Source organism: Lygodium microphyllum, chromosome 7, assembly GCF_053477565.2.
Source record: "Lygodium microphyllum isolate KBCC chromosome 7, Lygodium_microphyllum_v1.1.10, whole genome shotgun sequence".
Classification (NCBI taxonomy): Eukaryota; Viridiplantae; Streptophyta; class Polypodiopsida; order Schizaeales; family Lygodiaceae; genus Lygodium; species Lygodium microphyllum.
In genome coordinates, this window is record NC_141141.1 from 23427095 (window position 1) to 23444429 (window position 17335).

Sequence of the window (17335 nt, forward strand, 5' to 3'; positions counted from 1 at the left end):
AAATCTTGAGAGCATGGATGATAGCTAATAGCTCCAGATCATCGGTAGCATAATTCCTCTCATGGCTCTTTAGTTTCCTTGAAGAGTATGCTACAGGATGACCTTCTTGCATAAGCACACATCCTAAGGCAAGTGTGCTAGCATTAGTTATTACTTCAAACTCCTTACTAAGGTCTGGAAGTTTCAGGATAGGTGTTGATACCAAGCTTTGCTTTAATTTGTCAAAGCTTGATTGTTCAGCAGTTGGCCACACAATTGATGTTTGCTTCTTCAGTAGATCAATCACTGGTGCTGCAATCAAAGCATAGTTTTTGATAAAGACCCTGTACCATCCTATCAATCCAAGAAAACTGTGTATTTCATTGACAGTTGTTGGTATTGGCCACTCTACAACATCTCTGACCTTGGCCGGGTCTACTGAAATTCCTTCCGCTGATACAATGAGTCCCAAATATTCAATCTGTCGCTTGACGTATGCACACTTCTTCTTCTTAGCATAAAGCTTATGTGCCCTCATTGTTTCAAGGATGATGAGAAGCTGGGGTTCATGATCTTCTTCATGTTTGGAGTAGACTAAGGTATCATCAAGATATGGCCTGTTGAAGGTAGCAGGTGCATTTGTCAGCCCGAATGACATGACTAGGAACTCAAAGTGTCCATATATTGTGCTAAATGCCGTCTTTGGGATATCCTCTTCCTTGATCCTTATCTGATAATATCCAGACCTGAGATCAATCTTGGAGAAGATCTTCGTACCTTGAAGACGGTCAAGAAGTTCATCTATTCTTGGAATGGGATATTTGTTCTTAATGGTTGATTGATTCAACCCTCTATAATCAATACACAGCTGAAGCGTTCCATCCTTTTTCTTCTGGAACAACACTGGAGCTCCCTATGGTGAACTGCTAGGACGAATGTAACCTTGATCTAACAGTTCCTTGAGTTGCTCCTTCAGCTCAATCGCTTTCGGAATGGACATTCTACAAGGTCTCTTTGCAATTGGTGCAACTCCTGGCACTAGCTTGATTTCATGATCAACTTCCCTTTGAGACGGAAGTTCTGTCAGATCTTCAGGAAATACGTCTGCGTACTCCCATGAAGATTCTTCACTAGACTCGTGATTCTGATCTAGCTTATTTAGTTTAATCAAATAGACAAGTAGCCCCTTTCTAACTCCCTTTATTATTCGAGATGCTTTGGCGAGTTGAATTTTTGGCCTACCAGCCTCTCCTTGAGTTGTGACCAATTCCCCTTCAGAGTTTCAAAAGGAAATTTGACCCTTCCACAGTGAATGTGGGCATCATTAGGTTTAAGCCAATCCATTCCGAGCAAACACTCATGGATACCTAGGTTCATAACCCTGAATCTGACCGAAGTCGACTTTCCTCCCAATAGGAATTCCACCTTAGCAATTTTCCTGGTACAAGTGACCTCACGACCATTTGCTAATTCCACAAGTAAGGTAGGTGCATCTATTGTGGCTATTTCTAGTCTTCTAGCACAAGCTAGTGAAATAAAGGAATGCATACTGCCACAATTAATCAAGGTTTTGAAGCCTTTACCTTGATAATCCGATGGTGTTTGAATCACCAAAAACTGGTGATTCAGGCCTTTCTTGTGAAGGGCGGCATGGACTGTTGCCCTCTCAAAGTCTGCTTCCATGGTCGGGTCTTCTTCATTGCGCATCTCCCTATTGGCAACATAGGCAGTTCTTCCTCTGCCCCGGGTAGCGGCTCCTTGGCCACGGGCGGTTCCTTGGAATGGTCCTTGATGTTGTCCTCTGCCAAGCTTGGGACATTGCCTTTTGAAATGACCAGGCTCGTTGCAATGGAAGCAATGGAGGTTGCGGCCATTACTTTGGGCAAGAACAAAATTATTGACATTGTTGGTCCTAGCTTTCTTCCTCTGTCCCTGGTTTTGACCTTGAATTCTCTTCACCTAGGACCTATACAGTCCTTTGTTCTAATCCTTATAAGACCAAGTCTTGTTACTTCTTAGCCTGGTCTGCACTTCCTGTATTATGGGTGTAGCTCGAATGAGTGTGTCCTAAAGATCTGTTGTGTGCATTGATTCGAGGCGTGTGTTTACGGGTGGGTTTAATCTGGCACAAAACTTTGACACTTGCTGTGTCATATCCATTTGTGGCGCGTACTTCAAAAGAGAGATGAACTTTGAATCGTAAGCATCAAGAGATAAACCAAGCTGTTTCAGCTCATAGAACTCGTTCATCTTCTGCGTGTGGTAGGTAGATGGTAAGTATCTTCCTCGCACAGCTCTTTTTAGCTTCTCCTAAGTAACTGACCCTTCCGAGATCCCTTGGTCTCTGCACCATCGCTTCCACCAAAGTCTCGCTTCGCTAGTAATCTTCAGCTTGGCGAGCATTGCTTGGTTGGCGGGTGCAGTACCTGCCGCTTCAAAGTAATTTTCCATGGACTCGATCCAGATCTCGACATCAGTTTGGATGGTCCGTCCCTTGCCATCAAATTCTGGTGGCTTGATTTGCTTGAGAAGAAACTTCTTCTCTTCAATCACGGCCGTACTTGGCATAGGGGTCGGACTAGGAATCTGCACTTGAGGTTGTGCCTGGGCATTGAGATTCTTAACATTAACAACTCGCTAAACGTTTCTCATATTACATTTCATGCCCAATTTAGCTTTCAGCCAAGAGATCTAATCACTTAACTTTTTTATCAATACTCACAGTCAAGACAATCATTGATAAAAAGAGTCTTATTTCATTCATATGGGCATAGCCCTTTCGGAGTACAATTATTTTTGGGAAGATGGAACAAGCTGATACATTAATTCGGGGAGAATAAGATTGTGTTATATTTAGCTACGTGAACTAAGTAATAGTATGGATTGGGGTCATGGATTTTCAGGAATCGATAGGTCATTGGAAGATTAGGGTATCCTTTCCCTTGATACCCGTTTTTTTCATAACGTCCCAACACCTTGATTTTGTCGGCAGGGATTACTCGAGTCACTTCCTCGTACACATACTTTTTTTGCTTGACCTTTCGACCGCCGACATGTAGGATTGGGTTTGCGTGAGCCTCAACAAAGATGAACAACTTCACGATATTTAAATCCTCGAACCACTTGATTCTCTTTAGGTTGGTTCGAAGGTATGCAAATCGATGGGCAGCTATGTAATTAATAAATTCCTAAATCACCCGTCCATCTCCGTTCCACTTATAGGGGTGAAGGATTGTAGATGCGGTCTAGGATATTCATCATATTGATCCTCCGTTGATAATCCAAGGCACGCATCACGGTCATAAACATAACCTGGAATACCAAGAATCTGTTCCATGCTTCGCGACTCTACAAGTTAGCATTGATAAGTAAGTAAGAAAATGTTCTTGACAGCAACATTTGCTTTACTCCTCCCTATTAATTTTCCTTGTAAAAGACAGATCCTTCGTTGGTTTGCTCTGATACCAACTGTAACGTGTCCACCTGCTCACTCGTAGGACACGTCTTACCGGCCCATCGGGAAAAGAGTCTAGAAAGCGCTACCCGACACTCCCATGGAATGTCATGGGTTTTGCGATCTAGGTCCTCCCGAGTCTGCCATGAAGCAGAATCATTCCGGACGTTCCCACTTAGGACCGACCTGAATCAGGGTTTTCCTAATGGTCAAATTCCTAGAACGGCAGCATCGAACCCCAGGTGAACTACTTTATGCAGAAACATCAGAGTCGAAGCGGATTCATGCTGAACTTGGTTCAAGGAGAATGGGGAATGAGAGGGATGAAAAGCTCGACCTCTCTGCCCATAAGGCATAGTCCCATTCCGTTCCCCTAAAACAACATAAATCGGGATTCTAGTATCCTAGATTCTAGGTCATCGTTCTATGCTGTCAATTTCCTTCGAGAAAATTTCCCCACCAATCGGGACCACCCATCCGTAGGACAGACCCATGGCCACGTCCACCGCACTTTCCTCAAGGTTGCTTTAGTTGTCTAATAACCTACCATATTTAGTTGGACATGCATAAAATCAGCTTCCTTAATTAGCCTTTTAGTCACTGGTTCCTTCACGTAATCTTAGCACTGGCATAGAAAAACAATGTCAAGCAAGTTCCTTTTCAACAATTGATCATATTTATCTTTGAAATACATCATAATAATCCAACCCGAAGGCTATCCATAATCCGCCCGAAGGAAATTCATAATCCGCCCGAAGGCAATCCAGCAATCCTCAGGGATTACTAATCCAAGTTGCCGCCCGTAGACTAGTATGTGTGCCTCGAGATCCATTCCTGAGTCACGTCGGCCTCTTGTGCAAGACCCGGAAGGCAAGGGATTTACGGCCAGAGTCCCCCTGGCACCCAAGCGTCCTCCTACTCCAAGTAGCGCCCAACGGAGAGATCTCTCGCGGTGGGTTCGGTCCACGTTCTCGGCGCGGCTAACAACCCCCTTGGTTAGGGTCAGGCAAACAGTCGGGGGTAACTGATGCTGCCTCTCCCTCCAGGCCTTCAACCTGAAGCAATTAATTATTTTTCCATCTTTAGTTCTTTGAGCAAAGCAATACAAACAATGCTCCTAAATTGTACAAACATAATCAATCCAGTGGTCGTTTATTTGGCCAACTGCTAACGTGTGAATCTTTCTCTCCGAATGCATCCAACATTCGATCCGAGATCAATTGCAACTTGACAAGATCCCCAAGGGTTTGTTTGTTTACCCTTTTATCCTTGGGTTAGGGTTTATACCCTGTCAACCCAAATTAGCAAAAACCTTAGGTTTCTTAAATTAAGACAGTAAATCCTAGGCAATCCTCGTCGCCCTAACTTGATTTGTCAATTACTTGTTACCCTAACTTGGCAACTCAGTAATAGCAGGATGACTACTCATCCTCTTGCAATTTAAGCTTTTACTTGGAACCTACCAACCTTGTTCCAAGGAGTGGCAAATCTATCTTGTGATTTAAACACAAAGGCATGCGACGTTGCAACTTCTTACACAAGTGTCGCACCTAACTCATGGGATCATTTCTCCCGTCAAACGGCGTTCCTTGGTCAAGAAATATGTTTAGTCAAGATGTAGGGTTTGGGATGTCTTCTTACCCAACCCAACCCTAACCTTACTAGGTCACAACGCTTGGCCCTAGGGTTTCTAAACTCAATCGAAATTCTAGTATTAGGTCATTTGATCCTTAGGGTAAAATCCTAGATCAATGTGCTAAACCCTACCTAGCACTTTGAAGTGTTCATCGTACCAACTAGTTATGCTTTTACGAATCCCTTGAGGGTTATAGCATTACAAGAGATCTACCTAAAACGACCTAATTGTCTTGCGACAAGAGTGATCTTTGCTTAGAAGATATGCAAATACTTTTCCTAAGGGGTGCAAATAAATAAATTTAAGATGCAACATCCCGTGCAAGTATGCGAATCATAGACTTTTACTTCTATGCAACTATAAGGTTTGTAGAGACCATTTCTTTTCCTTGCAAAAATCATGATGATTGACAATTTGGGGGATAACTTGCATGAAACCTACATAGATTTACATCAAGAACTTTGCCTACAACCTTTCGTTTAATGCAATTGAATTTCAGGCCTTAATATGGCATGCAACCTTTCTAGATACAACTTTGATAAATGAAGTTCATGTATGACGAATGTCATAAGACTAATGTTGACTTAATCCGTTCTACGGCAATTAATCCGACTTAAAATGCACGCATCCTCGCCTGTAACAGGCAAGTTCATGGTTTCCTTTTTATACCATGAAATTCTTTGGACAACTTCTAACGGATGTTAACAAATTTCTCATGCGAATCACAACAAGGAAGTTATTGCCTAAATACAATATGGGCTTGTTTCTTTCTTGCAAGGAAGACCAGAGTGAATTTAAACAAATCTTCATCCTTTTAACCTATGCAATATGTGTTTAGGATTGTCACTCTGGAAATGCAAGCAAAGAGCAACATGCATGACATGCACTAACTCTTGTAAATCGTTCAAGGACATAAATTCCCAAATGTATTTTAACTTGTCTTGACTACATAAATTAGAGACATGTGTAAATGCATTCTTCCCATTAAAATTAAACGTGTCTAATGCATTCCTTTTATGCGGAATTTATATTTTGAGAACCTGGGCATGAGGACTCGTAGGGATGTCCACGTGTAAACTTGGGTTCGAGACTTCCGCGCGTGTGCCTTGTGTCTTTGGCTTTGGAGCCATTGTTGATGTAGTGGACTTGGACTCCGCGATTTGTCCTCGCCTTTATGCGGTCTCCGAACTCCCTCCAAGCTTTGGCAACTCAGCCTCAAAAACTTGCCTACTTTCCCCTCGTGTAGGAATGCCCTTTACAAGATGTGGATTTTAAGAAACCGGGGGAAAAGGCTGTGTGCACAAGGCTTATGGAAGCCTTATCTTAAGAAGCTTATTGTCCTCTATTACAGTAATGTGGCATGGAGAGAGAAGGTAAGATGATGATGAGGATAAGGATGACGATGATGGTAATTGTGATGATGATGACGATGGGGTGGGTAGGCGGCTGCAACGCGGCAACCGGCAGCAGCAGGCAGACAGCATGGCATGGAGGCAGCGACCTGGAGCAGCCGACTGCTATCTTCTCTCTCTTCGTGCCTCCCTCCCAAGCTCCAAGGGGAGGTTATATAGCCTTTAAGGGGGGGGGGATAGCCACCCCCATGGCATACTTGCATGACTTCTCCCTCTCCCATGCACTCCACCTCTCATGGACTACTCACCCTCCCTCTCACACTCCTCTCCCCCGCCATGCATCAGTTGAGGGGGGAGGGGATATTAATAAAAAAAATTGCCTAAATTTTTACCATTATCCTCTTTTTCCCTTTTGGAGAGGTGTTCCCATGCAGCTTGCAGTCTTCAAGCCTCAGCCTCTTTTGCATGACACGGAGCCGGAATTTAACATTGTGCGTAGAGGGAACACTTAGCTACCGACATTAATCGACGCGGGAGATTATTTTGCACTACTTTTACGCAAGATGTGCGAGGTTTTATTTAAAAGGTCGATTAATATTTCAGGCATAAATATTACATGAATACACCCACAAGTGAGATGCCCTCATTTCATATTCATTTCTTCTAGTAAGTTGGACATACATGCTACTATTATAAGTTGCACATCTAGCTTTTGGTCATAATGTTGACAAAGTATGATCATAATGTGGACACACTACTATTATGCTAATAATGCATCTCGCAAAGCTTACATTGATACTTCTATTATGCTAATCATGTACTTGCATGCATAAGATAAGGATAGATGCGGGCCTAGCTTTTGATGGTAACCATTTGAAATTGAACTGATTGATTAGGATACATATATTAGATTGAATACTAAGAGGACTTGGATGAAAAATTGTGTTGTGGCTAGAAACGAGGATAGAATTGTACCACACATACTTTTTGCACTTCTCTTAGAATAGATATCGTTACACAATCATCATATATACTAGTATACAAACAGAACTTAACATGGAAATTTATGTGATATTGTTTTAAAATGTTAAGCCCCACCATTAGAATATATGTCTATATGAAAGCTTTCATCTTTATACACTGGTATCGGCATTGGAATATACAATGAGATGATTGGAAAAGATGTTGGTACATACCAATGATAATATCGATGCATATTTCAACATGTGCAAGGAAATATACCAATACCAAAAAAGAGCAAGGGGCAATGTCCATGTTTACTCATTAGGCTTGAATGAGTGCTCATTTGGCATTGTTTATGTGAGTAGAACTAGCCACATGCTATAAGAAATTATATAAAATAACATTACTTAATGAGTACTCACTGTTTGGACTTGAATGAGTGCTCATTGGGATTCGTTTATGTGAATAGAATTAGCCACATGCTATAGGAAATTATATAACATTACTCAACACAATAAAATATTGAATGACTATATAATAAAAAATTAAGAATGACTAAGTAGTACTATCCTTTTGCATTACAATATGTACATGAGTATATGTAAAGCTTTAGAAGGCAGAGTTTGGCTTACATACAAAATATGAGAACTATCCATGCCAAAACCACTCAAAATAGTTAGTTTTTATTCCAAGTCTCCCTCTTCAGTGTCTTTTGCATAAAAAATAAATTATCTTCCATGACAGCAATATGAAAAAGATCACAATACTTATAATTAAAAACACATAAGCTTACTAAACACTAGAAGCGCACATGCTTAAACATTTCAATATTACAGTTAAGAACCAAACTATACTAAAATTAAGAGTGTTCTTCTATACCTTCATATACTATACAAACAATGCCCAATGCTATAGCTCTTTGAGAACAATATCATCTGGTGTAGTAGTGAGCCATTTGTACACTTCCTAAGATTGAGTCTTCATAGGAACTAGCTAGTCATTAACATGTTCTTGTATCTTAATATTCAAGAAAAGGAGTAAATATTCAATAATATACTATATTTTTTAAGGTGAGACCTTCCATTAGCTCAAATCCACATAATGGTAGGCCTCGATATTAAAATAAAGCATGCTTGATCCACCACCACTCTACATAATCATTTGTAGGTGAGCTGGATCATCTTTTTAATATTCTGTCAGTCCAAGTATACCCTACGAGATCAAAGATAATGGGATGGAGATGACAAGGAATAGAGTCCCATAATACTTAAACTATATACACTCCACGCTGGAATTTTTTAAACGAAATTTTTCGCCATAATCCATGAGAGTCCAAAGACTTAAGATCACCTCATGCAACAAATATACAATTCAAAAATAAAAATACAAATTAAACCCCGTATGGCAACAAAGAGCAACAGAAATCCTAAGTCTAAGAGTTACTCGATCTACGGAAACAATACGACCCTCAAGGATCATACCTTGGCGACGGTCACTATACTCCTAATAGCAATGCTTTAGTACATGAGACTAATAACAAGGAAATCTTGAACACTCGCCGAAACATTGTAAGGGCAGGAAGACACGCAATTCATACTGCAACAACAATATTACAGCTAGACGCAGGCAAAATCCACGTTGATTATTGGGACGGGCTGGCCGGGTGGACCGGCGTAGGCAAGGCTGAGGGAGCGGAGAGGCGGTAGGGCATTGTCGGTGCTGATGAGCTGGGCGGTGGTGGTGTGGTCCGCCGCGGTGCCGCCGTCGATGTACTCAAAGTCCACCGTCAGCCCGCTCACGCTGCACTGCTCGCAAGTGTTGCTCACCTTCAGCACCGACAAGCCCCGCCCATCTTCGCCCGTCGTGCTGATCAGCACGTTCGACTCATCGCACGTCTTGCCCTGGCCCGAGCAGCTGCACTCGTTGTGCCACTGACCTGTAATCATATTATACACATGCATACAATCAGTCCATTTACTCTTGATCATGATCGACATGTCTTCTTATGGTTTCGGCCATTCTTTCTCAGCACGATGTGACTATCCGAATTATAGACGCAGACTCAGCTCCTGTCGTCTCATGATCTTCTTACCTGATACCAACGCCGACGCGCGGAAGAAAGCTAGGGCAATCAGCAGCCATCGTGCCTGGATCGCCATACTCTCAGTAGGCTAGCGCACTTGGAGAAACTACTACTGTCAAGAGTCACATCGTCGCATTTTTACACCAGAAAACCGACCTTCTATAGCTTATATTGTCCGCCAATATAATATGAGTACCCAAGAAAACTAGGCGTGCAAGCAGAAAATTGGCAAGTCCTATAAACTAAAGTAGTACTCAACCTCCAAAATGTTGAGATGTAGAGAAGATATGTAGACACGCGAGAGAGAAGAGACATACCATGTACACTCCCAAACACTCATAATCCATATATATATATATATATATATAGGTGAGACCTAGTCTAGATAGGGTGAGCTATATATACCTCCAACACCCCCACTGAAACAAAGGTCTCTAGTAGCAAATGAAAAAACTCTTGGGGAGCACAAGAGAAAAACACGAGCTCCTATATACAAATGTACAAACATGATCACGAAGGATCATTGTGTGTATGTGAAGTGAAATTGAATATGTATGTACAAATATGATCAATAGGTCTGAGGTGTATGTGCATGTGTAAAGTGTATGGCGCCTATAAGGAGTATGTACAATGACACTATAATGTCATAGTAGATTAAGTCCCAAAGATTGAAGTTGAGACAACTCCAAGTTTGGAGCATAGTAGAGTGAAACGTCCTTCATTGAGTCCTTTGGTGAATATATCTACAATCATTTAATTACATGGACAATGTTCAATCATGACCATACCTTTCTTTACTTCATATCAAACATAATGATAAATGCATTGCAATATGTTTAGACTTGTTATGTTGAAAATAGTCTTTAGCAAGACCAATAGCACGTTGGTTATCACATTCAAGTGGTGTGTTGGAGAGAGGAGGATGGCCAATATCTAATAGAACTTGTCAAAGTCATACTAACTCTTGAGCTGCTAAAGATGCAGTTATATGTTCAGCCTCTATCGTGGAAATATCAACACAACGTTGTTTCTTGCTAGTCTAAGAAACAAAATAACCATTAATAAAGAAACAATTTCCACTTGTAGAATGCATATATAAGTGAGAGCTTGCCTAATCTGCATATACATAACCCAAAAGTTGAAGTGGATGTAGAGAATTAGAGTATTATTGGTACCAATAAACCAACCCAAAATATTTAGTACATTTCAGATACTTCAAAACTCGTTTAGCTGCAGACCAATGTTTAAGGCATGGACAACTAAGGTATTGTCTAAGAAAATTTGCAAAAAAAAGAATGTATGGGTGAGAATTTAAGTCAACAAATTAAAGACATCCAACAAGATTAGCATGAGGTTGATGTAATGCTAATTATCCACCATTATGCATAAAGTGAGAGTTTTTGGTAGAACTTACAAGATAAAGACTAGTAGCATGATGTGCGATGCCCAAACCAAACTTTCGAATAGTATCTTCAAAAAACTTTGTTTGATGCAGTAATATAACAACCTTTTCTCTATAGCATTGAATTTGAATACCAAGACATGACTGTGTATCTCCAAGATCCACCATGTCAAATGGAAAAGACAAAACCTTTTTTACTTGTTGAAGAAAGCTGAGATTGTTAGAAACAAGTATGGAATCATCCACATATATAGTAAGAATAACATTCTAGTGCTTGACATATAAGTTAGAATCTAAAAAATAAGAGACTAAACCTTGTTTTGTAAGGAAGAGATCAATCCTTTGATAATAAGCTTGTGAAGATTGTTTGAGATCATAGAGTGCCCGCCCATGAAGTTTGCAAGTAAGATTTTCCTTATGTTTGACTACGTCGTGATGAAACCTATGTCGTAGAAGTCTACAGAAAAAGCTATTGTTCTGTTTGTTTTCCTATTTCAAGTCTAGTTTATCTAAACTGCTATAACTCTTAATACAGAACTCCAAATTGAGAATGGATTTGCTAGGAAGAAAGCTTGTAAGTCCTAGCACATCATAAAAACTAATTCTCTTGAGAAAGGAATTTCTCGAAGCATTTTCCAAATAGAAACTTTAGAATGTCTAAGTAAGACATATCTACAATTCAACATATCTGCAATCTAAACGTGATTGAGTGAACTTTTTCTATGCTTAAAACTCATAACATAAGATGCTCATAACATACATAATACATCAAATTTAAGCATGAAAAGAACACGAATCATGATTCTTGATTGTCTTATTCAAGGAATCGGTTGTAGTTGATCCATGATAGCTCTGATACCATATTGAGATGTAGAGAGAGAAGATATGTAGAGAGAGAGAGAGAGGGAGAGAGAGAGACACATATCATGTACACTTCCAAATAAAATTTCATATTGATCACAATCTACATATATATAAATGAGACCTAGTGTAGATAGGGTGAGCTATATATAGCTCTAACACAAAAATAGTAAATTCAACAATTTTTATCCACGAAAAGTCAAACAACTAGGTGTGGAATTCAGACTCACACTTTGTAGATATCAAGTGAGAAAAAAATTCCCTTGTCTACTTTTAAGGAATACTCATAAGTGTATTGCATGATTTTGCATGTCATCCCTCAACCTAAAACTATCAGCTTACCCCAATGGGGTCATAGCTTATTGGTTCATTGACCATAGGTGAATACTATGGGTGCGTGAGTTTAAATGGTAGGTTCTATTTCCTTGATAACACTTTTTCTTTGGAGAAACATGAATGTGTTTTTAAAAAAGATAAGAAAAAATGTGGTTGCAATGCAAAATAGTCATATCTTAGTATAGCTTGTTTATGATTCATAAGTTAATGGGAGTAACTTTTCTATCTACAACACAAAACTTGATTGCAAGAAAGAGACCACAACAACAGGAAACTTGGCTACAAAAAAGAGATCACAAAGGGAAACTAAGATAGAAGAAAACAATTAGAGCATGGACAATGTATATGCAATGATGGAGGAATTGAACGCAGAAATTGCTACTAACAAAATCCTCCTACCTTGCCCTAGCCATTTAAATCAAGAAAGAAAAGACTTGTTTCAAGTCAAGAATTTTTTAAAAGAAATTGTTGACACATTTATGTATGTCTAAAACTCTCAACTTACATATCTACCTTATAGCAATTTTTTGTCCATGCGTGTGTGTGTAAGAGAGAGAGAGAGAGAGAGAGAGAGAGAGAGAGAGAGAGAGAGAGAGAGAGAGAGAGAGAGAGAGAGAGAGAGAGAGAGAGAGAGAGAGAGAGGGAATGTGTTTGTGTGTGCACATGCATGTGTATCACATGTCTATGCCAGTCCAACTTTGTGTATTGTTCCACAATTTACTTGATTCTATGTAGGGGTTTAATCTAAGAGGCAAACTTTGTACCTAAGATCATATATTTGCACACTCATGTACCAATAGAAGATAAATAGTTATAGTTTGATTTTCTTAACATATGTTCTATATATATGCACACATTTCACTTGAGGCTCTCTATTTTTCATGAATAAATATTCTCCCTCTCTCTTGATCAAATTTTCTCACCCACTCCTCTTCATCTCACTTAATGCTTTGCAACTAGATATGAAATGATAGATAAAGAAAGAAACAAATTCTATATTGCTTATTATCATTACTCTCATTACCTCAATATCACCATGCCTTGTATTGAATACTAAGTTTAGATTATTAGTTTGTCAGCCATGCCATGAAACTTAGTCAGGTTTGGTACTGTTGAGATATAGAGAGAGAAGATATGTAGAGATGCGAGAGGGAGAGAAGCTCGAGTAAGTTACTCATGAATATATTTGTGCATCACGTGAGTTCAAAACAATGTATTTTTAAAATGCCATTTTAATACATTCTCTACATACAGAAGGGTGTAATATAATGGGTTTATTTAGAGAGTAAATAGAAAAGGATTATATTTTATTCAAGAAAAATTCATAGATAATGATATTTATAAATAGGTCTTGAATGCACGTGATGTAGAGGATATACATGTAGTAACTTCCTCAAGGAGAGAAAAGACACACCATATACACTCCCAAAGACTACATCATATTGATCACAATCTACATATATATATAGGTAAGACCTAGTCTAGATAGGGTGAGCTATATTTAGCTCCAACACTTCCACTCAAACAAAGGTCTCTAGTTGGAGATGAAAAAACCCTTGGGGAGCACAAGGGCAAAACTGGAGCTCCTATATACAAATGTACAAACATGATCATGAAGGATTATTGTGTGCATGTAAAGTGAATCTGTGCATGTGAAGTAAAACTAAATATGTATGTATAAATATGTATGTGAAGTATATGGTGTATATAAGGAGTATGTACAATGGCACTACAATGTCATAGTAGATTAATTCCCAAAGATTGAAATTGAGACAACTCCAAGTTTCAAGTGCAACAAGGTGAAGCGTGCTTCATTGAGTCCTTTGGTGAATATATCTACAGTCAGCTAATTCAATCATGATCCTGCCTTTCTTTACTTCATATCAAACATAATGATAATGCACCACAATATGTTTAGACTTGCTATGTTGAACATAGTCTTTGGCAAGACTAATAGCACTTTGGTTATCACATCGAAGTGGTGTGTTGGAGAGAGGAGGATGGCCAATATCTGATAAAACTTGTTGAAGCCATACTAACTCTCAAGCCACTAAAGATGCAGCTACATATTTAGCCTCTATAGTGGAAACAACAACACAACGTTGTTTCTTGATATTCCAAGAAATAAGACAACCATTGATAAAGAAACAATTTCCACTTGTAGAATGCATAGACAAGTGAGAGCTTGCCCAATCTACATCTATATACCCCAAAGTTTGAATTGAATGTAGAGAATAAGAGTTTTGTTGGCATCGATAAACCAACACCAAATCTTTAGTGCCTTTCAGATACTTCAAAACGCATTTGATTACAGTCCAATGTTTAAGGCATGGAAAACTAAGATGTTGTCTAAGAAAATTTGTAGCAAAAAGAATCTCAGGGTGAGAATTTAAGCAAACAAATTGAAGAAATCCAAAAAGATAAGGTTGATGTAATGATAATTTTCCATCATTCTATAGAAAGTAAGAGTTTTTGGTAGGCCTCACAAGACAAGGAATACTAGTAGGATGTGCAGAACCCAAACCAAACTTTTGAGTAATATCTTCAATGGACTTTGTTTGGCATAGTAATAAAACACGCTTTTCTGGATAGCATTGAATCTGAATACCAAGACATGAGTGTATGTCTCCAAGATTGATCATGTCAAACACAAAAGATAAAACCTTCTTTACTTGTTGAAGGAAGTTGAGATTGTTAGAAACAAGTATGGTATCATCCACATATAGAGCAAGAATAACAAAACTCTCATTGCAGCACTTGATAAATAAGTTAGGATTTGAAGAACAAGAGATAAAACCTTTTTTTATAATGAAGAGATTAATCTTTTGATACCAAGCTCATGAAGATTATTTGAGACCATAGAGTGATGGATGAAGTTTGCAAGTAACATTTTCCTTATGTTTGACTACAAATCCCTTTGGTTGCTCCATGTATATCTCTTTCTTTAAATCACCATTAAGAAAAGAAGTTCTAACATCCATTTGATTGACTACAAATCCCTCTAGTTGCTCCATGTATATCTCTTTCTTTAAATCACCATTAAGAAAAGAAGTTCTCACATCCATTTGGTGAACCTCCAAATCAACCTCAACAACAAAAACTAACAAGACCCGAATATTGGTAATAGGAACAACATGTAAGAAAGTTCCTTGATAATCAACTCCTGCAATTTGTAAGAAACCTTTAGCAACTAGCCTTGCTTTGAATTTTTCAAATGTTCCATTTGCTTTTGTTTTAGTCTTATAAACCCACTTGCATTTAATAGTAGTTCGTCCAAGTGGTAACTCGGTTAGAACCCATGTACCTTTGGAGAGAAGAGATTCATACTCAGCTTCCATGGCCTCCTGCCATTGTTCCCTTTGTGGGAATGTCGTGGAATCACTATAAGAGACAAGGTCTTCAAAAATATTGAGAGAATTCTCAAGAATATTAGCATCCTGAACATGACAAGTACCATGCTCATTATCAATTGGAAGATCAACGCCAAGGCCATCATCATCAATAATAGGTGTAGGTTGTGAATCTAGATTTGAAGAGTCAATATTATCATATGAAGTAGGTTTATCATCATAAAGAAAAGGAAAAGAAGTGAGTAATGACTTTGTATCATCAATGTCCTCTAGTGACCATGTTCACCCAGCATCCTCTTGAGACCATGTGTTTCCCATAATTTTCTCATTGAAAATAGCATCACGACCTATGATTACCTTCTTGGAAGATGGATCATAAAACTTGTGTCCCTTAGAAAAAGTTGAATATCCAATGACAATAACTTTCAAACTAGGAGAAGCAAGTTTTCTGCAACGAGTCTCTTTGGGTACATGAATATAAGAAATACCATCCAAAGGTTCAAAAATATGAAGTAGAAGGAGTTTCACCTATCCAAGTAGTAATCGATATTTTACCAAAAGGAGAAGTTACAAGAAGATATTTTTGCACAAACATACTGCTGTTAAGACTACTTTAGCCCAGAAACATCGAGATAAGCCAAAATGAATGAGCATACATTGCATGGTATTGAGAATAGTCTTGTTTTTATGTTCAGCAATACCATTTGTTGAGTCGAGAGTAGGGAACTATATATTCATGATGAATACCCTAATTATTGTAATAATCACAAAATCATTTGAAATGTATTCTCCACCATTATCATTGTAAAGTTTCTTGATGTGAAGGCTAGTATGAAGTTTTGTAGCTTTTTTATATTACTTAAAAGTTAATAAAGCTTCTGATTTGTGTCAGAAGAGAAAAAGTGTGGTGTATCTTGAGAAGTCATCAATAAAATTCATGAAATACTGATATTGAGATTTTGATGGAGGAAAAGGTCCACAAATATTAGTGTAAATAAGATCAAGCAAATCTCTAGAATGAGTTGTGGTGGAAGTGGAAAAGGGTTTGTGAAATTTATTTCCAAGTGTACAATATTCACAAATACCCATATGAGGATGAGCTTTGAATTCCATACCTTGAACAAGTCACACTAATAAATATCGACAGGCTTAGAAAATTCAAAGTGAACAAAGCGATGATACCATATTTTGCTATTAAGATCGCCATGAGTTATAACAACATTTGCAATATCTTCATTTAAAGATAAACTCAGAAAGATTACCATTTCGAGGAAAAATAACTATGGTTTGGCCATCTTTCTCAATGCGACACTTGGTATGGCCAAAACCGATAAAGACACCAAGATCCACAAGTCTTGCAATTAAAAGAAGATTCCTTTGTAAATATGGGACATGTAAAACTCCACATAGAGTTCTATTCGAAGAAAGAGTACCAAGATATAAATCACCTATACTTTTGACTTAGCAGGTTGTGTCATCAACAAGATAAACCAATTTCTTGACAGGAATAGAATGATATTATATAACCATTGGGACTAATATGTCATCTTTCTCGTAGCACCAGAATCAATAATAAAAAGAGATCCATGACGAACATGAAGTATCCTCAAAGAGATAGAATAACTCACACAATTTGCCTCTTCATTAGTGTTGTCATATGTAGCAACATATGCTCTATTACAATCTGAATCAAAATGCCTCTTGAAACATAGATGGGTTGGATGATCACTCTTTTTGCAGTAGTCAAAAGGAGGATAATCTCTAGATACACATGGTTGTTTATTTGTAATACCATGTTCTTCATCATATTGTTTTGCCCAACAATCATTTGTAGTGTGACCATTTCTATTGTAATAAGAACAATGTCAGTTAGGAAACTTGAGATGAGAGAAGTTACCTTAACGATGACTCCTACGTGT